Raw genomic sequence first — 24,411 nt, forward strand, 5'->3', positions numbered from 1 at the left:
TTTTTTTTTCTTTTCTTAAATCTTCTTTCTTTTTTCAAACAACTTATCTTACCAAGTCCTTTTATAAAACCTTTTATAATTTTCATCTTTACAGTCATCTTCCATCCCTTCATTGTATCAACCCTTATTTTGTACATATATGTCTTTCTTCCTTTAAAATTTTAGGAGGCACTTTTTTCTAACACACCAAAATACGCCCAAAATCTAGTGTGTGGCACTGATCTATGCACTAGCCTGATCATATTTGATCATATTCTGCTTTTTTTGTATTGTTTTGTTTTTGTTTTTATCTTTTTTTTTCTTTTTTCTCTTTCTTTTTTCTTTCTTTCCCTTTCTTTTCCCCTGGTTTCAGGTCTTTTCTGATTTGTATACAGTATATTTGCTGGGGACGTTGTAAACCTGTTAGCATTTCGTTCTCTCATTCATCTATTCTCCTCTGGACAAAATGACAAGACGAAAGAAATCACCTCAGCAAAAAGAACAAGAGGTAGTACCTTCAGCCAGGGACCTACTCAATACAGACATTAGTATGATGTCGGACCTAGAGTTCAGAATCATGACTTTAAAGATACTAGCTGGGCTTGAAAAAAGCGTGGAAGTTATTAGAGAAACCCTTTCTGGAGAAATAAAAGAACTAAAATCTAACCAAATTGAAATCAAAAAGGCTATTGATGAGGTGCAATCCAAAATGGGGGCACTAACTGCTAGGATAAATGAGGCAGAAGAGAGAATCACCGATATAGAAGACCAAATGATGGAAAATAAAGAGGCTGAGAAAAAGAGAGAGAAACAACTACAGGATCACGAGGACAGAATTCGAGAGATAAGTGATACGATGAGACGAAACAACATTAGAATAATTGGGATCCCAGAAGAAGAAGAAGAGAGAGAGAGGGGGGCAGAAGGTATATTGGAGCAAATTATAGCAGAGAACTTCCCTAATGTGAGGAAGGAAACAGGAATTAAAATCCAGGAGGCACAGAGAACCCCTCTCAAAATCAATAAAAATAGGTCAACACCCCGCCATCTAATAGTAAAACTTACGAGTCTCAGAGACAAAGAGAAAATCCTGAAAGCAGCTCGGGAGAAGAGATATGTAACCTACAATGGTAGAAACATTAGATTGGCAACAGACCTATCCACAGAGACCTGGCAGGCCAGAAAGGACTGGCAAGATATCTTCAGAGCACTAAACGAGAAAAATATGCAGCCAAGAATACTATATCCAGCTAGGCTATCACTGAAAATAGAAGGAGAGATAAAAAGCTTCCAGAACAAACAAAAACTAAAGGAATTTGCAAACACGAAACCAGCCCTCCAAGAAATATTGAAAGGGGTCCTCTAAGCAAAGAGAGAACCTAAAAGCAGCAAAGAGCAGAAACGAACACAGACAACAGACAGTTAACAGTCACCTTACAGGTAACACAATGGCACTAAATTCATACATTTCACTAGTTACCCTGAATGTAAATGGGCTCAATGCCCCAATCAAAAGACACAGGCTATCGGATTGGATTAAAAAACAAGACCCATCAATATGCTGTCTGCAAGAGACTCATTTTAGACGCAAAGACACCCCCAGATTGAAAGTGAGGGGGTGGAAAACCATTTACCATGCTAATGGACACCAAAAGAAAGCTGGGGTGGCAATCCTTATATCAGACAAACTAGATTTTAAAACAAAGACTGTAATAAGAGATGAGGAAGGACACTATATCCTACTTAAAGGGTCTATCCAACAAGAAGATCTAACAATTGTAAATATCTATGCCCCGAACATGGGAGCAGCCAATTATATAAGGCAATTAATAACAAAAGCAAAGAAACACATTGACAACAATACAATAATAGTGGGGGACTTTAACACCCCCCTGACTGAAATGGACAGATCATCTAAGCAAAAGATCAACAAGGAAATAAAGACTTTAAATGACACACTGGACCAAATGGACTTCACAGACATATTCAGAACATTCCATCCCAAAGCAACGGAATACACATTCTTCTCTAGTGCCCATAGAACATTCTCCAGAATTGATCACATCCTAGGTCACAAATCAGGTCTCAATCGGTACCAAAAGATTGGGATCATTCCCTGCATATTTTCAGACCACAATGCTTTGAAACTAGAACTCAACCACAAGAGGAAAGTCAGAAAGAACTCAAATACATGGAGGCTAAAGAGCATCCTACTAAAGAATGAATGGGTCAACCAAGAAATTAAAGAAGAATTAAAAAAATTCATGGAAACCAATGAAAATGAAAACACAACTGTTCAAAATCTTTGGGATACAGCAAAGGCAGTCCTGAGAGGAAAGTATATAGCAATACAAGCCTTTCTCAAGAAACAAGAAAGGTCTCAAATACACAACCTAACCCTACACCTAAAGGAGCTGGAGAAAGAACAGCAAATAAAACCTAAACCCAGCAGGAGAAGAGAAATCATAAAGATCAGAGCAGAAATCAATGAACTAGAAACCAAAAGAACAGTAGAACAGATCAATGAAACTAGGAGCTGGTTCTTTGAAAGAATTAACAAGATTGATAAACCCCTGGCCAGACTGATCAAAAAGAAAAGAGAAATGACCCAAATCAACAAAATCATGAATGAAAGAGGAGAGATCACAACCAACACCAAAGAAATACAAACAATTATAAGAACATATTATGAGCAACTCTATGCCAGCAAATTAGATAACCTGGAAGAAATGGGTGCATTCCTAGAGATGTATCAACTACCAAAATTGAACCAGGAAGAAATAGAAAACCTGAACAGACCTATAACCACTAAGGAAATTGAAACAGTCATCAAAAATCTCCCAAGAAACAAAAGCCCAGGGCCAGATGGCTTCCCAGGGGAATTCTATCAGACATTTCAAGAAGAATTAATACCTATTCTCCTGAAACTGTTCCAAAAAATAGAAATGGAAGGGAAACTTCCAAACTCATTTTATGAGGCCAGCATTACCTTGATCCCAAAACCAGACAAAGACCCCATCAAAAAAGAGAATTACAGACCAATATCCTTGATGAACATGGATGCAAAAATTCTCACCAAAATACTAGCCAATAGGATCCAACAGTACATTAAAAGGATTATTCACCATGACCAAGTGGGATTTATTCCTGGGCTGCAAGGCTGGTTCAACATCCACAAATCAATCAACGTGATACAATACATTAACAAAAGAAAGAACAAGAATCATATGATCCTCTCAATAGATGCAGAAAAAGCATTTGACAAAGTACAACATCCTTTCTTGATCAAAACTCTTCAGAGTATAGGGATAGAGGGTACATACCTCAATATCATAAAAGCCATTTATGAAAAACCTACAGCGAGTATCATTCTCAATGGGGAAAGGCTGAGAGCCTTTCCCCTAAGGTCAGGAACGCGGCAGGGATGTCCACTCTCACCACTGCTATTCAACATAGTATTAGAAGTCCTAGCCACAGCAATCAGACAACAAAAAGAAATCAAAGGCATCCAAATCGGCAAAGAGGAAGTCAAACTCTCACTCTTTGCAGATGATATGATACTGTACGTGGAAAACCCAAAAGACTCCACTCCAAAACTGCTAGAACTCATACAGGAATTCAGTCAAGTGGCAGGATATAAAATCAATGCACAGAAATCAATGGCATTCCTATACACCAACAACAAGACAGAAGAGAGACAAATCAAGGAGTCGATCCCATTTACAACTGCACCCAAAACCATAAGATACCTAGGAATAAATCTAACCAAAGAGCCAAAGGATCTGTACTCAGAAAACTATAAAATACTCATGAAAGAAATTGAAGAAGACACAAAGAAATGGAAAAACGTTCCATGCTCATGGATTGGGAGAATCAACATTGTGAAGATGTCAATGCTACCTAGAGCAATCTACACATTCAATGCAATCCCCATCAAAATACCATCCACTTTTTTCAAAGAAATGGAACAAATAATCCTAAAATTTGTATGGAACCAGAAGAGACCCCGAATAGCCAGAGGAATATTGAAAAAGAAAAGCAAAGCTGGCGGCATCACAATTCCGGACTTCCAGCTCTATTACAAAGCTGTCATCATCAACACATGATGCTACTGGCACAAAAACAGACACATAGATCAATGGAACAGAATCGAGAGCCCAGAAATGGACCCTCAACTCTATGGTCAACTTATTTTTGACAAAGCAGGAAAGAATGTCCAATGGCAAAAAGACAGTCTCTTCAACAAATGGTGTTGGAAAAATTGGACAGCCACATGCAGAAGAATGAAACTGGACCATTTCCTTACACCACACACAAAAATAGACTCCAAATGGTTGAAAGACCTAAATGTGAGACAGGAGTCCATCCAAATCCTAAAGGAGAACACAGGTAGCAACCTTTTCGACCTTAGCCGCAGCAACTTCTTCCTAGAAACATCGCCAAAGGCAAGGGAAGCCAGGGCAAAAATGAACTATTGGGATTTCATCAAGATAAAAAGCTTTTGCACAGCAAAAGAAACAGTCCACAAAACCAAAAGACAACCGACAGAATGGGAGAAAATATTTGCAAACGACATATCAATAAAGGGCTAGAATCCAAAATCTATAAAGAACTTATCAAACTCAACACCCAAAGAACAAATAATCCAATCAAGAAATGGGCAGAAGATATGAACAGACATTTCTCCAAAGAAGACATCCAAATGGCCAACAGGCACATGAAAAAGTGCTCAACATCACTCGGCATCAGGGAAATCCAACTCAAAACCTCAATGAGATACCACCTCACACCCGTCAGAATGGCTAAAATTAACAAGTCAGGGAACGACAGATGTTGGCGGGGATGTGGAGAAAGGGGAACCCTCCTACACTGTTGGTGGGAATGCAAGCTGGTGCAGCCACTCTGGAAAACAGTATGGAGGTTCCTCAAACAGTTGAAATTAGAGCTACCGTTTGATCCAGCAATTGCACTACTGGGTATTTACCCCAAAGATACAAATGTAGGGACCCGAAGGGGTACGTGTACCCCAATGTTTATAGCAGCAATGTCCACAATAGCCAAACTGTGGAAAGAGCCAAGATGCCCATCGACAGATGAATGGATAAAGAAGATGTGGTATATATACACAATGGAATATTATGCAGCCATCAAAAGGAATGAGATCTTGCCATTTGCAATGACGTGGATGGAACTGGAGGGTGTTATGCTTAGTGAAATAAGTCAATCAGAGAAAAACATGTATCATATGACCTCACTGATATGAGGAATTCTTAATCTCAGGAACAAACTGAGTGTTACCGGAGTGGTTGGGGGTGGGAGGGATGGGGTGGCTGGGTGATAGACATTGGGGAGGGTATGTGCTACGGTGAGCGCTGTGAATTGTGCAAGACTGTTGAATCACAGATCAGTACTTCTGAAACAAATAACGCAACATATTTTAAGAAAAAAGGAAAAGAAGAAGATAAACAGGAGAGGAAGAAAAGGGGAGTATGTCAGAGGGGGAGACGAACCATGAGAGATGATGGACTCTGAAAAACAAACTGAGGGTTCTAGAGGGTAGGGGGGTGGGGGGATGGGTTAGCCTGGTGATGGGTATTGAGGAGGGCACGTTCTGCATGGAGCACTGGGTGTTATGAACAAACAATGAATCATGGAACACTGCATCAAAAACTAATGATGTAATATATGGTGATTAACATAACAATAAAAAAATTAAAAAAAAATATAGAAATTAAAATGACAACTATAAATATTTTAAAAGATTTTATTTGAGAGAGAGAGCACGAGAGGGGGGAGGGTCAGAAGGAGAAGCCAGACTCCCCGCTGAGCAGGGATTCCCAAAGTGGGACTCGATCCCGGGACTCCAGGATCATGACCTGAGCTGAAGGCAGTCGCTTAACCAACTGAGCCACCCAGGTATCCGACAACTATACATTTTTTTAAGTTTATAAAATGCAGCCATTTAAAAAATTAAGCAACTTGCCTGCTTAACTTTAGAGAGTAAAAAATGTACCATTATATTGTAGAGAAATAGAGATGTAAAATATGCAAATTAAACCTTTAAAAGTAAAACATAAATGAAGCTCCAAGTTGATTTCCTAACATTGTGAATTAATAGCAGAGTGTGATTTGTAATTTATAGTTTTGTATCAAAAGTCTGATTTTTAAAAATGCTCTTTTTATTTCATCATATGTTTAAGTAAAATTGAAACAAAATTGTTTTGACAATTAAAAAAAAAATTTATTTCAAATTCCAAAATGATGAAGAGGTGCCTGGGTGGCTCAGCCAATTAAGTGCCTGTCTTCAGCTCGGGTCATGATCCTGGAGTCCGGGGATCGAGCCCTGCATCATCGGGTTCCCTGTTCAGCAGGGGATTCTGCTTCTCCCTCTCCCTCTCCCTCTGCCCCTGCTCATGTGCACTCTCTCTCGCTCACTCTCTCAAATAAATAAATCTTTAAAAAAAATTCCAAAATGATGAGTAATTAAATTGAGTAGTAGTATATTCCAAATAGTTTATAATACAAAACTTGACAAATTCCTGGGAAGTTATTTGAAGAGACACTATCTATTAATATTTACACATTTATTCCTTCTCTTGGGTTTTGAGAACTTTGAGGACAAGGAATATATATTGGCCACCACTAAATCATCCTTCAATGAACCGGGCACTTTGCAAAGAAAAGGGATTCAAAAAAATCTTTATTACACGAATGAACAAATGAATAATTAGAAGTCTACAGAATACCAATTTAAGATTCTAGAAGAGTTGAGAAGGCACCTCTTTTTTTTTTAGTAAATAATTTACAACAACCACAGAGGTTTTCAAGAGAAAAAATAGATAAATCAGCGAGTAGTGATCTGTAGAACAAACCTTGCTTCTCTAAGCTTTGCTTAAAAAAATATGGTTAGAGAAGGAGGAAAATGAAGAAAAAACTAAAGGTTTTTGTTTAATTAGGCAGTATTATGGTTCTTCAATAGACAACTTGCTTCATTGTGCAGCCTACAAAATACACAGAGGGTCATCCCTGGAAGAGCCCACCTGCCATGTAGAGTTCTGTTGTTAGAAGACTCTAAGGGTTTGATGGTATCAAGTGGCTGAACTGAGGGACTATCAGCAAAACTCACAAATAACCTAATGACAGAGGGCTTAATGGCCACTTTATGGAAGTGGAAGGAGGCGAGGAGGTGAGCAGGGAGGAGGAGGGGAGGAATGGGGTAGAGGAATAGAGAAGGCAGCAACAAATATTGGGGGGAAGAAAAGAACTGAATTCAGTAAGGGTCAAGATGGTGAATTCTAGCCCCAACTCTACAACCTGCTAGGGACAGGATTAGATGAGGTCTTTTCCTTCATCGGCCTCAGTGTCTTCAACTGTAAAATGAAGGCATGTAGGGGTTCAGACTATGTCATCCCAAAATATGCCACTTCAGCATGTTGGTTATTTTGAATTTAAGCTACCTGAGAAACACTCTGACAATCTTCTGTGCCCCTGAAAGTAGGAGATAAATCTCCCACATGAAAGGTGCCCTCACTGTACTAGGAGGGTAGAAGATATCCTTACCACCAGAGACGGGAATTTCAGGCCAAGAAGGCTATATGAACAAACCTTGTTACTTTCTCACCATGCTTCTACCTCTAGCCCAAACCCTTTGATCTTGTAAATTCTTTACAAATGCATTGTTTCTTTATTGAGAAGGCAAAAAAGCTTCCTGCACTGGTCACTTCTTTGAGTCTCATTATCTTTGGGCTGGGAGAGGGGGCCTTCCCATATGTGTGTTTGAAATTTTATTTCCTTTTCTCCTGTTAATGTTTTATGTCAATTATTAGACCAGCCACAGAACCAAGAATGAAGGAAAATTTTTTCTTGTACTCTTTCTCTAAAATAAATAAATAAAATCTTTAAATAAATAAAAATAAGTAAAAGGGGTGATAGTACCTACCCCATAAAGTTCTTGTGAGGATTGAGTCAGTTCTAAGAGCCAAATAGATATTAGCTTCTATTATTATGGCTATTATCATCATTATTATCATTAATCTAGAAAGTGGAGAGGTATAGAATACAGTATACTCCAAACCTAAGTACAATAGACTTGTCTTAATTTATTGATTCATTTATTTGTGATTTTCTCACTGGCACTAACATTCCTCATTATACCATCTGAGAAGTCTTGATCCAGAATTGATCCTAAGGCCCCTTCCATTTCTGATATCCTATGACTCCACAGCAAATTAAGCTCCTAAACACAGGCTTCTACACCCTCAGCAAGAGTGCTAAAGCCCACAGTATACGCTAAATGAAAGGTACTGAACAAATAAATTTTTTTAAAGTTGAGGACCCACAAACCCCACCCAGTTAACGAGCCCAGATTCCAGCCCTGCGATTTTGATACTCAAAAAGGGAAAAAGGAACATAAATGTTTCGGCAAATGCTTAGTGCCATTCCCTCCCAGGCTAAATTTGCTCACAATCATCCAACCATTGGCTGTTTCATTCATTCACTGACTTACTCATTGGTTCGGCAAATATCAACACAAAATGCCCCCATGTTCCAAGCATTGTTCCAGCAATGAGTAGATTACAATGATGAATAATTCATAGAGCAGGACTCCACAGTAATTACAGTCTCCTTGAGGGGAAAAAATATGTACAGCAATGGTAATTTAAGGTGAGGAGTGCTGAGAGCGGCCGCAGTTTAACGCAGGAACAGATTATAGTCAGCTTTGAGGAGCAGCAACATCTTCAGGGGAAAAGCATGTGGCATTTAAAGAGGACCTTGAAGGAGATAGGCAAATGGACATTTCAGGCAAAAGAAACTCATGGGCAAAGAATTAATGCCACACCCTATCAAGAGCTTCCATCATACTGTATGGCCTATCACGAGGCACAGCGTCACAGGGCGTGAAGCCCCAGAATGACATCCCAGGTCTGCCACACGCAGGTCACTTGATTAAGCAAGCTTCCTCTCCTATTTTCCTTATTATTTCCCAAATGTAAATATTAATGTGAGATGAGTAAGCAATAGTAATAGTTAAAATGTATCTAGCCCCTGCAAAGTGCCACGTACTATTTTAAGCCCTTTGTATGTGTTGGCTCATTTAATCTACACAATAAATGCATATTTCAGGGTGAAGTAATTTGACCAAATCAAAGAGTAATGAGAATTGAAGCCCAGACTTTTTCCCAATCCTTTCTGACTACAGACCCAGGCCAAACTCTAATCATTGTTGTTACTATCTCTCTTTCACCTGTGAAGAAACTGAAGCCCAGCAAAGTTAAGACACTTGAAGGCTCCAGGTCATACAGCTAGGAAATGGCACAGTCTTAGATCTGAACCTTGATTCACCAGCATGTGCTCTGAAGGCCCATGCATGTTCTTACCATCAGCAACTGTGCTTAAAATACCTTACTGTGTGCTAGGCACTGTTTCAGTCATTCCCATAGATTAATTCATTTAGGCCTTACAAAGGCCCCATGAAGTCAGTATGAAGAGAAGATTGAAGGATAGAGGTGTTAGGTAACTCACTCACAGACACCATTAGGAGTTGGTGCACCCAAGAGTTGGACTCAAGCCAGCAGGCTTCCCAGTCTGAGCTTTTAACTATGACATCATACCCTCTCTTCTAAAAAAAGAGGAAGAACAGGCAGAAGGGGGACACATTTTGAACATTCAGAACCCCACTTCCCTCGCTCAGAAGACACTTGAAATGATCTAAATTTTGAGCATAACATGTCTAAAAGACAAAGTGCTCCTCTGGGAATTACTCCTTTCCTGATTTGAATCATTCGTATTTTCACTGCAGGAACTGTGTAGGAGTTGGGGAAAGATTTCATCAAATGAATCATGTGGCACTTTCCATATGTTCAGATTGACTTTATCTATATGCACCCGTAGAGAAGACACTTGAAATCTTTAAAATTGGACCACGTGGGCAGTGTGTGATTGTGTTTGTGTGCACGTACACTAAATGGACAAACAAATGGAAGGAGCTATTTAAAGTATGAGAGCCGAGTGAAAAGATACACTTTAAAATTAGAAGAGATTAGGGTCTCCAAAGCTTAAATGAAAGTAGTCTTATGGAGCCTTTTTCAATTTCACCATTTCATGTGCCATAACCTTCTTTTTAATAGTAGCTATCATCTCAAATGTGGTGGGCATTTTCATAAGCTAGAAATGATCATTTGCTCTTAGAATTAGAAGACACAAATAATTGACTGATAATCTGTCTCAGCTAAGCTATTTCCTGCCGCTCTTTTTCACTTACTTTTATTCAGAGTGTGAAAAATGCCTAGCAAGTGGACTTTCTGTTGAAAACTGAAGGAAAGATGTATTTTGGCTAATCGCTTTGTGCAAGAGTTGGTTAGGAAATAGGAGCTGGTGTTAAAGGCAAGATAAGCATGCAATTAATGACAACTGTGTAGGAATTAAAGAGTAGGAAAATATTATAGCCAGTCTACGCTAATAGCATGAAAATAAAACCTCTCCACTCAAGAGGCAATCTCCTCTGCTTCCTTGTTTTATATCTTGAGTCTTTTTCAATTAGCTGCAGGTCATGGAAAAACAAATAACAAATCTATCATCCATCGTTTGCTTCCATTTGAAACTGTAGTATGAGGTTGTTGTTGGTAGAAGTAAAATCATTTTAAAAGTTTATTATGTATATAAGTGCACACAAAATATTAATTATGATATTTGTTACAATATTACAATATGCTAATATTAACGAACAATTCCTGAGGATTTCTATGTGCCAGGCCCTGTGCTGGTTTCAGAAGGATTAACTCAGTCCTCACAATTTAGAAGGATGAGTGGTGATAAACAGTGGGGAAACCATGGCTCAAAGAAGTAATTTATCAAAGGTAATACAGATTATTGGTAGTGAAGAAGGATTCCAACTCATGGCCATGTGACCAAAAACCTGTTCTCTTTATGGCTACTCTGTATGCCAGTTTTACCTGTTATTTCTCTAGTCTTAAGCAATTCACTTGAAACAGCAAAGAAACCCGTTAATGGTTATCTTATTATCTGATGGTTGTATAAAGTGGTGCTTCTCAGGCTGGAACCTGTGGAGCGCAGGGAAGCACCTCAGGCTCTAAAGCCACAGGATATTGAATGATGTCCCTTTCTAGAATGTTAAAGCTAGTCAATTGGTGATTGAAACATTATCTCTACATTAAAACACAATTTTATAGAGAAATCACATGAATTTTTAAGGTAAAATATGGTGAACATTAAAAGAAATTTGGGGTTCAGCTCCATCTTCCAGAAGGGTTAAGCCCAGACCCTAGTCTTGATTCATCTTTCTAACGTCATCATCACACCTCCACCTGCCCAACATCTCTCCTTCTTCTGGTGATAGCACTAATGATTGTTCTCTAGGGGACCACCCCCCATACACTCTTACTCTCAGTGACTTGGTGGTAGACCCCATTCCTGACTCTAATGGAAGACTGTGATACAGGGCTGACCAATGGGACCCAATTACAGATCAATGGGAAAGAGAAATTCTTTTGTATTGACTTGAAGCTGGGAAGATGACTGCCTAGAGCTGCTCTGAGCCATCTGGCCTCTGTGAGCAGAGCTTGCCTGAGAATGACGCCAACATGTAGCAAATCAGGGCCAAGAGATGGAGCAAGACCAAGTCCTGCTGAAATCGTTTGAGCACTGGCCATGCTTGAGGCAAAATCTTGAACTCATTAGTTATGTGAGCCAATAAATTATTTTTTGTATAAACATGTTTGTGCTCTCACTTGCAATGGAAAGTATCCTAATACAATGCTCACTAATCCCTTTGATCATTACAGAAACTCAGAAGTCAAGCTGTTGGCCATAAGATGGAAGAAAAAATCCACAGCTGCTGGTGGTGTTTCCACAATCTAGTTCATCTGCATATAATGGCAGGGGAAGGATCAGAACCTCAGAAAAAGGAAAGGCTCATGGAAACGAATAGCCAGGACCCTCTACCTACACAAGTACATAAATCAAGCAATGAAATAAAAATGATGTATCAAGAAAATGGGCAGGATTCCCAGAATAAATAATTCTTTCTGTCCCCATCATAATGTGATGTGGATATGCCTGGGTAGGAATGACCTATGTGAGGAGACAAAGAAAAGAATAAATATAACTTATTCTACCCTATAAGAAAACCATTTTCCATGTTAGTAAAAAGAGACAGATAATTAGAAACAATGCACATATATATTTATATATACCTGATGTATTTTTCAAGAACCCGGGTCTAAAATTAGCTATAATTTTATTTGTTGGGCCTCCTAACTTTGAAACTTAATACCTTTTAGCTCTATAAAAGCAGAGTGGTATCCAACCAAGACCAGTGTCAAAGAAAATCAAGAGCTCTCAGGTCTAGTCTCAGCTCTGTTCATTATTACTATGTGGTCTTGGAACCTCTTTGACCTTGAAGGTATCCCCAAGTTTGGTCCCAGTGTAATGATCTCAACTTCCTTCCTGTAGTCAACATACCCTCTTACCCTCCTGCATAGTCTCCCTGTGCTCAGGCCACCAGCTACTGCCACACTGGCTGTTCTACATGCACCTGTCCCAATACTGCCTTCCTTTCAGCATCTATGTCAAGTCCTACCTACTCTGCAAAGTCCTCCTTACTGTCCCAGCTTATATTTATCTCTTCCAAGTTTTCAGAACATAGAATATCAAGGAAGATGTTTAAAATGTCATCTCATCTAATCCCACCTTCTTTCCACTAATTTGTGGTTTATGTATTTAACCAGTGCAAACTCAAATGCTTGCAGGGAACCCAGGAAGTGCGGGATGTAAGATGATAGGATGAAGGTGTATAATTGAAAGTAACACTTGCCCAGTTACCATGATTTCTAAAATATTACACACATATAATAGCCAAACCGAATGCAATTGCAAACTATGTGAGACCAGTGGACCAGCACTCTAGACCCTGCCTTACATCATCTCAGCCATGACATGACTGATCATGAATGCTGACTGAAAATTACAGTTGCGCAAAACATGGTATTTCCTGTTCTGTATTATTCCAGCTCTATTAAAAATCCTTCTTTAGGAATCAGTTAATACCTGGAGCCTTTGCTACACTAGGAAACACTCAATTATCTCAAATCTGTGGTATTTTCCCACAATTATTTCAAATGCATTAGTGTTACTTCCAAAATGTAAGCCCCTTGAGATGAGGACCCAAGCCGTTAGATGGCACCCAAGTCGGGTTAGAGATGGATTTTTTTCACTTGTCTCATTCACTCTGTACCCCTGGCCATGAGAACATCTTGTTTGAAAAGAATCTCTCTGGAGGCCTATTTTAGAGAATGACAAATGAAGTGGTGAAGCAATTAAATCTAAAATGCTCACCCACATCAGGATGTGGGAGAGGATCTCTCATTTCACCCAGAGATGTTGATTGTGGGATGATTTTTTGTTTTGGTATGTCTGCAAAGTAAAAATTCCTCAAGCATTCATCACCCAGCAATTATACATAAATGTTGCAATTAAGTTTTCTTTTTTCCCAAGCTGATAAGTGTCAGGAGAAAAAAACCACATTAAATCCACTTAGGCAAGGCAGGTTTAAAAAAAAAAAAAAACTTTAATGGACCAAAATTATGTCAACAATTCTCAGTTCCTGTTTGAAAGTAGATAAATCATGATTAATTGACTGGTTTTCTGATCATTTCATGTACTCAGTTTTCTCCCCTATGCCATCCACCCAGTTAGGTCCTTCTGGCTCTTGAGTGAGGCTCACTTAGGTCAAAGCAGCCAACCCGCATGGAAGATGCAGAACTCAGAAGTTCTTGGCATCCTTGTCAAGTGACCAGTGAAGAGCGCATGCTTGCTGTCTGTTGCTGAAAATAGAATGAAGAAACTTTTAGGGCTTCACAAACTCCCTTCAAGAGAAACACCTGGATCTATGCCTGGGCGCTGACACTTCAGTACTCATCTGCAAATGAGTGTTGAATGAGCATACAATTTCCTAACATGGTTAAGTTTTATATTTGGTAGTTTTGCAAAAGGAAGGAAAACAGAGGTAGGAAATGTAGAAATTGATAATCAAATGACATTTATTTTACCGTGGAATGTAAGTGAGACTTGCCATTATTTTGTTAAAGTGGTATATGCATGTGTTTGTTTTAGTGAGTTTACTCAATAAAAAAAAAGAAATTTTCCCTAGAATGTCTTACCTCTTAAGCATGAGCTCATTAACATCAAGAAATAAAGCTTGACATTCTGGGGAAAAATATTGACACATTTAGGCCATTAATAATAAAAATAATATTTATGGAGCACTTACCACATTCAAAGAACTTTACATGTAATTTTACAATTAATCCCAATAATCAATTGAAATAACTAATATTATCCTCCATTTTACAGGTGAGTCAACTGAGGCACAGACAGATGAAGTATCTCACCCACAAGGATATAATTACTAAATAGTGGAATGGGGATATGAACTCAGGCAACCTAAGTTCAGAAAATATAAACATTCTTTCTATGCATTTTTGAATTTCACCTTTATTACATCAACTGGTGTCCCAATGACCTACTTTCATGGGACATTTGTGTTCCTAAAGTAACAACCACTTTAAATTCGCAAATCAGCATCTCTGAGTCTGCCTTCCAGGGGACACAATTTTTCTGTCAGATTTTACTTACTAGCAGAGCAATTTGGTCACACACATTTTGGAAACTTGGACACAGCCCAGTCAAACAGGCTGCTCTACTGCAGGACCTCTCAGCCTTCAATGTGCCAATGTGCGCTGCATTTAAAATAAAATGCTAACTCCTCAGCATTGCCTACCAGACCTGTCATGACCTTCCCAAACCCAAGCCACTGCACTCATCCCCAACCCCCATGCACTAACCACACTCTCCCACATTTACTTCTTCCCATAAGCCAACCTCTTTGCTGCCTCAGAGTCTTCGCACTTGCTGCTCCCTGTACTCTTCCAGCTCCTTACACAGCTTTCTCTCTCCCACCATTCAGGTCTCAGCGGAAATACTGGCTCTTTCAGAAAGCCTTTCCCATAGCCCCATCTGAAACCCAGATGGCCAATCCCAGTTGTCTTTATTCTACTACCTCTTTTATTTTCTTCACTCACCTTGTTCATTTATTTACTTACTTGATTACTGGCCCTTTTCTAAATAAAAGGCCCTGGAGAACATGAGGACACAGGGTCCCGAAGGATAAGGACACTGTCTTATTCAGTGCTGGATCCTCACTAGTCAGCACAATCCCTGACACATACAGGTGTCCAGTAAATGTTTGTCAAATGAGTGAATGAATCTCCAATTTATTCTATTTCCTAAACAAGTCTGACACCCGTGCTTTTTAATATCTATTATATCTTCCAGAGAGCTTGTACTCCACAGAACACAGTTTGTGAAAAGCAAAACTAAACCAAATAAATTCTCACTATTACTCAAAAAAAGGAAAATTTAAAAGAAAATTATCCTATCTCTGGGCCTACCTTAAAATAGCTATGCTTTAAATTAATATTGTGGGATATTTCTGATGAAATGTTTAAATGCATCTAATTAGTATAATTATGTTCCATTAGATTAATTTAAATATGTCTAGCACTTTTTATGGTTTAAAGAATACAGGATATTCCGTCCTTAAAAATACACCTAGGCCAAATGGTAGCTCTAGAAGTGATGCAGGTTTTAAATGTAAATAGACTTACTGAAATTTCTGAATTCTCTTGACCTGGGCCACAGTTAGCCCAGGTCCTCCAAGAATGACACACTCAAATGCATGCTGTGGGTTGAACTGTGTCCCCTCCACTCAAAAAGATGATCAAGTCCTAACCCCTAATATCTGTGAAAGTGATCTTTTTTGGAAGTAGAATCTTTGCAGATAATCAAGTTAAGATGAGATCATTAGGATGAACTCTAATGCATTAAGACTGTGTCCTTATAAAAAGGGGAAATTTGGGCACAAAGACAGACATGTACAGAAAGAAGATGATGTAAAGACACAGGGAGAAGATCATCTACAATTCAAGGAATACTTGAGGCTACTGGAAGCCAGGAGGGAAGACTAGAACAGATCTTCCCTTATAGCTCTTAGAAGGAAACAACCTTGCCAAAACATTGATCTTGGATTTCTAGCCTCCAGAATTGTGATGCAATAAACCTATGTCGTTTAAGCCACCCAGTTGGTGGGACTTTGTTAGGGCAACTCTAGGAAACTAACACAATAAATCAGAACTAATTACAACAGATTGAGAGATTAATTAGGAAAAATGCCTGTGAAGGAAAAGGTGGTTGGGAGAGCCATTAGAGTGCCATGCAGTTCTGTCCCATATGAACCAGAGAAGGATGGATGGAAGGAAGGAAGGAAGATATGTTGGTTGAATGAAAGAGCCCTAGACTGCATTTCAATTCCAAGAAAGTTAGGCAAAGCTGATATGGAGTCCTTGAACAAAAGTCGCCCATCAGAGAAGTCCCATTGTCTCCCAGGAATGGGCCTGCCTTAGTGTTTTTGCCATGCCCAGTCATTAGCTAGGAGCAGTCCATGGGAAGTATGGCTTTAGCACCAGCACAGTGACTATGTTTCAGAGTGTGGCAACTGGGACAGTCAGAGAACTGAGCAACATGTTTTCACTGCCTCCACACTCTAGCCTTGCTATTATCATGGAGATTTTGCTAGAAGTTAAGCTGGAGAGATTTGGAAATCCTCCTAAAAAAAATAATTAGTTGCATAGTTTTAAGAGCTTGTCACTCCAGTTAGAAGACTAAACCTGCATGGTAGTTCTGCACTGCTACTTTAGCAGCTCTGTGTTCTCAGGCAGCTAAATAACCTCTTTGGACCTTAGTTTCCTTTTCTGTAAAATGAGGAATAATAATAACAGCTAACTCAAAAGGTCATTGTGAGTTTTAAGTTAGATAATATAAGGGTTCATCATAGTTTCTGGCACACTATTAGCAACCAATAAAATGCAATGCATGGTTATTATTATAAATACTATCGATGCAGAAAACATTTTTGAGGTTTAATTTGCATGTTTGTTTTGCCTGCCCCACATGGCTTAGCCTTTAAAAAAACATAATGGAATTAGTCTTTTCTGTGGAGAACACAACTACTGATCAAGCTCTCACCACCTTCCCACATCTGGATGATAACAAATTCTAGAGAAAGTCAATTAATGGGTCTCATTCCCCTGCCATCAGACAGCATGATGATGTGTCCTAAATGGGTCCAGTTGTGGTCATCCTCTCTATCTATATTCCCAGGGAAGAGACTCTCTTCCTATAAGGATTGTAAACTGGGATATGAATTCTTAAATGTCTCTGCATGAGCTGGGTTCTTCTTGCCACCACCACATCAACTTGTGCCACTCTCTCCCTTGTTTACTACCCTCTAGTCACACAGGCTTTCTTTCAGTTCCTAAGAGGCCATAATACTATCCTGATCAAGGCCTTTGCCCAGAATTCTTTCTCCTCTTTCCCTGGCCACTTCTGCAATTGCTCAGCTCATCCCTCAAAACTTGGCTTAAACTCCCTTTCTTAGAGAAGACCTGTACCTTCCCTGAGGTCTATAAAGCATCACTAAGTCAACATGTCCAAACCCAAATCCATGATCATCTCCCAAACCTTGTTCCCTAGCTCTGCAAATTGTTCCACCATTCATAGAGTTATGCAAGCTAGAATCACCATGCTTGACCTGAGAATGATGATCATGCCTAGCCTGTAGATGGAATGATTTAAGAGCAGAAGATGCAGAACCCTGGCTCCAGCTGTTACTGGACTTGCTGGAAAAGTGAGTCAGTACATCTGCTTTTGTCCTTAAGCTAGTCTGGGGAGGGTTTTTATTACTATAGCAAAAACACAGTCCAAGCTAATAAACTTATCATCATCATTATCTTCATCACCATCATTACTATGTTTGTTGTTAATTACACCTATTTGGAAAAAGGAGAAAACCCGTATCTTCAGAAGATGCACATATGAATTCATTGAAAACAATAGGATAGGATTGAGGACAAGCCAGAGCTTCATCGAGATAAATGGATTTAGGAGTTAGAACATCAGAGGTGAGTTTTCTTATTCAGGTTTCAACTGCCCTTAACCTTCAGAAATACTCATTTTTCACATTCACCAAAACCATTTCACTAAACTTTGAGTACTCCATTCATCCATTCACCTGGGTGTCACTGGAAGTGATTTAGAAAGATTACAAATCTCTGTGCCTTTCCACTGTCCTTAGAATATAGACAAAATCAAACCTGAGATCCAAGGGCAGCATGAACTGGGAACACTATGACATTCAGTCTCATCTCTATTGGGGGATGAATATGGTGTAGGGAAGACTGGGTGGAACTCATGACCCGGGCTAAGCCCGTGAGCGCATTCAATTATCCCAGCCACAGTGACCGACACAGTGATGAGCATGTAAATTCAGTTTGACCAGTCAGCTTGAGGGTCACAGAATATTTGCTGGGAATGCTGAGGCAAAGACTCTCTTTTCTGCTGGGGATGTAAGACTATGTGTGAAAACCCAGGAACTTATAACAACCATCCTGGGACCCCCAAGGTAAATCAGCCTTAGGATGAAGTTGAATCTGGGGAAGGAAAAGCAGAAATAGAAAAAAATACACGGCCTTCCATCACATTGTTGAGTTACTAGATCAAACCTTACTTAGAGCCAGATACTCCTGGACTTTTTGGTTACTGGAATCAATAAATTTCTCTAACAGTTTAAGCCTGTGTCATAGGGTTTTCTATAACTTGTAACCAAAGTCTCCTAAGAGATTTACTTTTATATACATATTTATTTCTGCAAGAAGAGTCAAATTTTCTATCAGATTCTCAAGTTATCTATGACCCCAAAGAAATATTTTAAAACCCTGGACTAAAGAACTTCTAAGATTTCTTGCAACATTAGCATTTTGTAATCTTCCAGTTGATTTTGTTTTAAATTCCAAGCTTAGCTGATAATGCATAAAGCTAGGCAATGTAAAAATACATTTTCAAATAAAATTGGACTTTCCATTATAAAAAAATTCTTATTAGAAAAAATATTTGAAAATATAAGAAAATATAAAATAACAGAGAGACAGCCACTGTTGATATTTGAGGGATTATTTTTCTATGCATTTTTACTCATAATTTTATGGAAGTTTCAATGTGGTAAAGCTGATACTATATATACACATTTTTTGGTCTCTTTTCACTTGACATTATAATATATTTCTCCAGATTATTAGAAAATTTTGTAAACATTCTTTTTAATGCCTGCATAACTTTCTACTTGTCACTATAATTTCCTTAATTTTAGACAAAACGAGCTTGTTATTTTTGTGAATTCTTGCCTTAACTTAAAGGAAAGAGCTACAGTGAGGAACATGTTCACTGCTATGGCAGACCAAGCTATGGGGCAAGTTGGGGAAGGAAGCAGAATCATACTAGGATGCTCCAGGTAGTCTTTCTTCTCTGAGTATCATTATCACATTTCTCTTGCTGCAGAATATCTTCCTCTGGTCCTGCAGCCACATTGAATGTTATAGCCATTATTCGCCTTCAAGTTCTGTAATCAATCACCTGGAGAATTTGACTCTAAATGAATCATGACTAGCTTGAGTCGGGTGCTCACCTTTAGTTCATTCAACTGCTAGCTAGGGTGGAGGGTAAGGGTACAGGGTACAGTGTCACATCATACAAAATGCCTCTTGGGAATTCACCAGCATGGATTTGGGCCTCACCCATACTGACTGGAAGAACAAGCAGTACCCAACAGGAAAGAAAGAAAAGAAGAGAGAAAAAAAAAAAAAAAACCAGGGCTCATATCCATACTCTTGGAAAAACACCCCCTAACTATTCACCTGATCCTCAATTTCTCCATTATTCTTTGTACTAAACACCAACCTTTGTAGGTTTCCCCAACAACTGTGAGTTTTCCTGCTGAGCCTCATGCAGTGCTTGGATTAGAAATTACATTTTTCATATCCATGGCTTTTCTTAATCATTTTATGCCCAATTTCTTCAAGACCAGACTTAGCTGAGACTACATGAGCATTCTCATTGTTATAATACAAAACACTTCCATCCTGGATCCGCCCTGACAAAGAGCAAAAAAGTCAGCTTATTCTGCATACTGGATTCAGTAGGCTTTGATGTCTTCTGCCCACCCCAGCTACCCTACGGGTTTGGTGAAGGTGGAACAGGTGGGGGGGGGGGCAAGCACAGGTGAGAGAAAAGGAGCAAGGATTTAAATTCCTCCTCTGGGCTCCGCTGTGTGCCTTGTAAACATTCACTGAGAACTCTCTGAAGTTTACACTCCTTTGAAGGGCACAGTTAATAAATGCGTATCTCTAAGGAGACATATAAGGGCTGATGTAGCCTGTTGCTTGCTGATCTAATCAGTAGCTACACATATCTGCCATTTTTTAACTGTTCACAGTCTGAATGGCAATGATTGAAGAACATTTCTTCTTTCAACAGTCCTTCCCACCCCACCTCCCAAATTAATCAAGACCTGTACCGGGTGCTGTAAGTTTACACAAACAGAAATACAACATAACCCAGATCCTAAAGAAGTTTCCAATGAGCAAAAGGCTAAAATGAGGTACAAAGTGTGATCCTAGTGTGGACAAAAGAGGTGCTAATTCTGACTGTAGGATCAGAAAAATTCATGCAGAAAATGAAATTAAATGTAGATATGATCTAGATGAGGGGGAAGGGGGTGCAGTGATATTCACATACTAACACAAATAAAAATGAAAGAGATGGTAAAAAATCAGTGGGGCTGTTCAGAAACCATTGCATATTCCAGCAAGATTCCATCAGAAGGTGCAAATGGTCCATTTTGAAGGAAAGCTGGAAAGATGGATTAGGGCCAAGCACTGGCAGACCCTAAAAGCTGGACTAGGACATTTAGGCTTCATCTTGTCTGTAGTAGTAAAGCCATAGAAGGTTTTCCAGTTAGGAAGGAAATGGAGCCTCATTCTCACTGAAACAAAGTAACTCTGGAGGCATTTAAAAGGAAGGACTGAGGGACAAAGTAGAGATTTGAGGTCAAGAGAGCACTTGAGTAGTTGTGCTATGTTTAGGCAAGAAGGCCTAGGACCAGAATTTTGGCAGTAACAAAAGAAAGAAAAGAAAAGAAAAGAAAAAAAAAGAAAGAAAAGAAAGAAAAGAAAAGAAGGAAGGAAAAGAAGGAAAGAAAGAAAGGGAAGGAAGGAAGAAAGAAAGAGAGAGAGAGAAAAAGAAAGGAAGGAAAACTGCCACCGAAGCTTTGCACCTACAACACGCACTTGGAATAGTTTCCTTGTTCAAGTCCTAGGAAGGAGGGATTCACATGGGCTGGATTTGTCTGAGAAAGAGGATTCAGAACTTAAGGAAAAATAAAGGAGAAGTCATTGAAACTATGAAGAGGCAGCACCCTGTTAAGTATTTTTATACATCTCTAATTCACTTTAATATGAAGGATGTACAAAATCTGAACAATGGAAAGGTAAAAGGGGAAGGAGTGGATCCTGGATGTGAGAAACACCATAAAGAGTGGCTCTGAGGCCTGATAAACAGTATGTGCTGGAAAAGCTTGGTTGGTCAGATGGATGACCTTTAGTAGGATTTAAAACCAGTGGAGACAGTGGAATCAAAGAATGAGATTCCTGAATACCATCTAGGGAAATATGGGGGTGGGCAAAATGCGGTGAGGATCCATTATGGTTTGTTATGCAGGCAAGTGCGTGGTTGGAGACATATCATGAGTCAAGTGGTGTTAGAGTGTCTGTAATCCATGGTATAACCCCTCCATGGTTATTTCTTTCATCCACCAAACAAGAACCTACTTACTGTGTCATAGATTGAAAGGAGGAACATTTGCCACCAAGATGAGTGAACAAAACTTGGAACTGCAAGCCACAAACAAACCTTGTAAGAAAGTCCCTGGCAATTTTTGCTCCCTCTCTATTTTCAACTGTACAGCTGTTTTTGCAGGCTGATTTGCAGAGAGGCTGGTCTCTTTTGTTGGGGGTTTCTGCATGCATAAATAAGGATTAATTATCTTCTCAGTCTTTGTAAAAGTGTTCTTGAGAGGACCTCATGCTGGAAGGTGTGTACAAAAGCCTTGAAAGAAAAATGGGCAAAGTAAACTGCACAGAGTCAAGATAATATTATATTCAAAATTTCAGTCTGAGTATATGGATAGCAACTGCAACAGAAAAAAATGGCAAAAAAAAAAAAAACAACCCATCTCACAATTCTTTTTCTTGTACACATAACATGTGTCAGGTATATGCTAGAGGTTTTACGTGTGTAATCGTATTTAACCCTACAAAGAATTCTAAGAGATTTTTATTACTCTCTTTCAAATAAGAACATTGAGATTCAGAGAAGTTAAGGGCCAGGTCCAAGATCACACATCTAGTAAGAGAATGGAATTTGAACACCATCTGGTTGGACTAGAGTTCAGTCATGCAACCTCTATTCTACACTGCCTCTGAGGGTTACCCCAAGCCCCACAGGATAGGTTAGAGCTGAGCGCAGGCTTGAACGGAGAAGAAGAGCAACCTAGTCTTGGATAGGTTGTTAGATCTGTCCTATATGGACATAGCTGGAGCCCAAATCCCACTTAAGGCACATGTCCAGCCCAGCACCAGGCTTCAGGATACAAGGAGAAAGGTAGAGCAGAATGTGACCATCAAAAGCAAGAGAAATGAGGCAAGGGATGTGTCCAAGTGCAGTGCTGTACACATAGCAGAAGAGTAGAAAATTGATATTTGTGGTATGAATGAATGGATGGATGGGTGAATAGTTGAATATGTTTACATATTTACTAGTATGAAAGCCCCTCATTTTGCTGGTAAATTGTCTTCTACTAACTTGTGCTATTTTAGAACTATTCTTCTTTTTACAGTATTACTTATGAAAAGTTGAAAAAAGACTTTCAGGGAACAGACTCCCATAATTACTAGAACAAAGCATCATAGAGATTCAGAATGAGAGAATGCCTTGAAGCCAGCCCCTGCATGCCTCGATTCTAGGTGTAGCTGATCTAAAACTCCCCGGTTAGCTATTATTCTAACTACTCTATCCATAAAGGCTGCTACAGAAAAGATCAGTTTCACAGCCTTCCAGAAAGATGTGTCCAGGGAAAATGGTAATAGCCAGGTATTTACATAGCTCTGTCACAAAGCAGCAAATGTCATCAATGAATGCATTTCTGGTGCTGCTATATATTCTGTATGTTCTGTATTCAGAGTAAAACTTTTCTACCTAAAACTCCTTTTATTGGTGGGAAGGGAGAGGTAGGTAGTATAGCTGTGTTTCTACCACTAAGTGACTATATGATCCTAGGAAGGTCACCACTTCTCCAAGATTCAGTTTTCTGAATAGGAACAATAATAGTGCATATCTCTAGGGTTATTCTGAAGATGAAGTGAAATGCTATACGTTAAGTACTTAGCTTGGTGCCAGGAATATGATCGTATTCCATAAATGTTAACTGCTTTATAATTATTACTGTTATCATTAGTGATCCATTTACAATGGTGAACCTCCATGACCCATCCTCCAGCAGCAGAGGCAAAGAAGTAACGTGTCCTGTTTTATAATCATTAAGATGTTTCTCTTTAAAAATAAAAGAAGAGGAAACGGTACTTTTTTCTTCCATCACTACTTCATCTGAAATAAAATTTTTATCAGGTATATAAAATAAAATTTATCCCTTCACACAACTATAAATTCAGGTGGGGTGTTCTCAGTGCCAGCATGTTATAGTCCTTCCAAGGTACCAAGTGGGATGGCCTTCAGATAAATTGCCAGACACAGGTGGCCCAGAGGCAAGAGTGAGAAGATTGTTTGGAGCAGGTTAGAGTTCTGCCCCTCTAGTGGCCCAGGGCTAGACAATACAATTGATTCTGGCATTATAATAACATATCCTACTCTTAGCACAATAGGCTATGTGCTATAGGCTATGACATTATAATCACATATCCTACTGTTAGCACAATAGCCTATATGCTATAGGCTATGACTCAGGCTTTCCATAGTTTCTAATGCCTTTTCCTTTTGGCTCAAAGTTATAATCCTTAGCTAGAAGAATGATGTCTCATTTCATGGCCAGTTCCTTTTGAATCTCAGGGTTTCTTAGAACTTAAGGCCAAGTAACTGATCTGGCAGAGAGACTGCTCACAGGCTGGGGGTAAGGTCCAAAGTGACAGGGCTAAGATGGGAATAGAGTCAGGGTTCTGGACAAGGATTTATGAGACTGCCGAAATGTGGATCAGGAAGTGAGGGTGTAGGAACAGAGATTCTTGGCAGAGTATGAACTACAGCATATTTACTCTGGAGAGGCTTCCAGGAATTTTGTTATTCCAATTTGGCAAACCAGTAGCTTAGAAATCAAAATAAGCCCAAATGAGTTTTGTTTGATGCACATAGTCTTTAAGATTAATTTGCAGGAGATACTAACATTTAAAAATTGGG

The sequence above is a fragment of the Callorhinus ursinus genome, unplaced genomic scaffold, assembly GCF_003265705.2.
Source record: "Callorhinus ursinus isolate GAN/ISIS: 27379988/994484 unplaced genomic scaffold, GSC_fseal_2.0 scaffold3, whole genome shotgun sequence".
Taxonomy (NCBI): domain Eukaryota; kingdom Metazoa; phylum Chordata; class Mammalia; order Carnivora; family Otariidae; genus Callorhinus; species Callorhinus ursinus.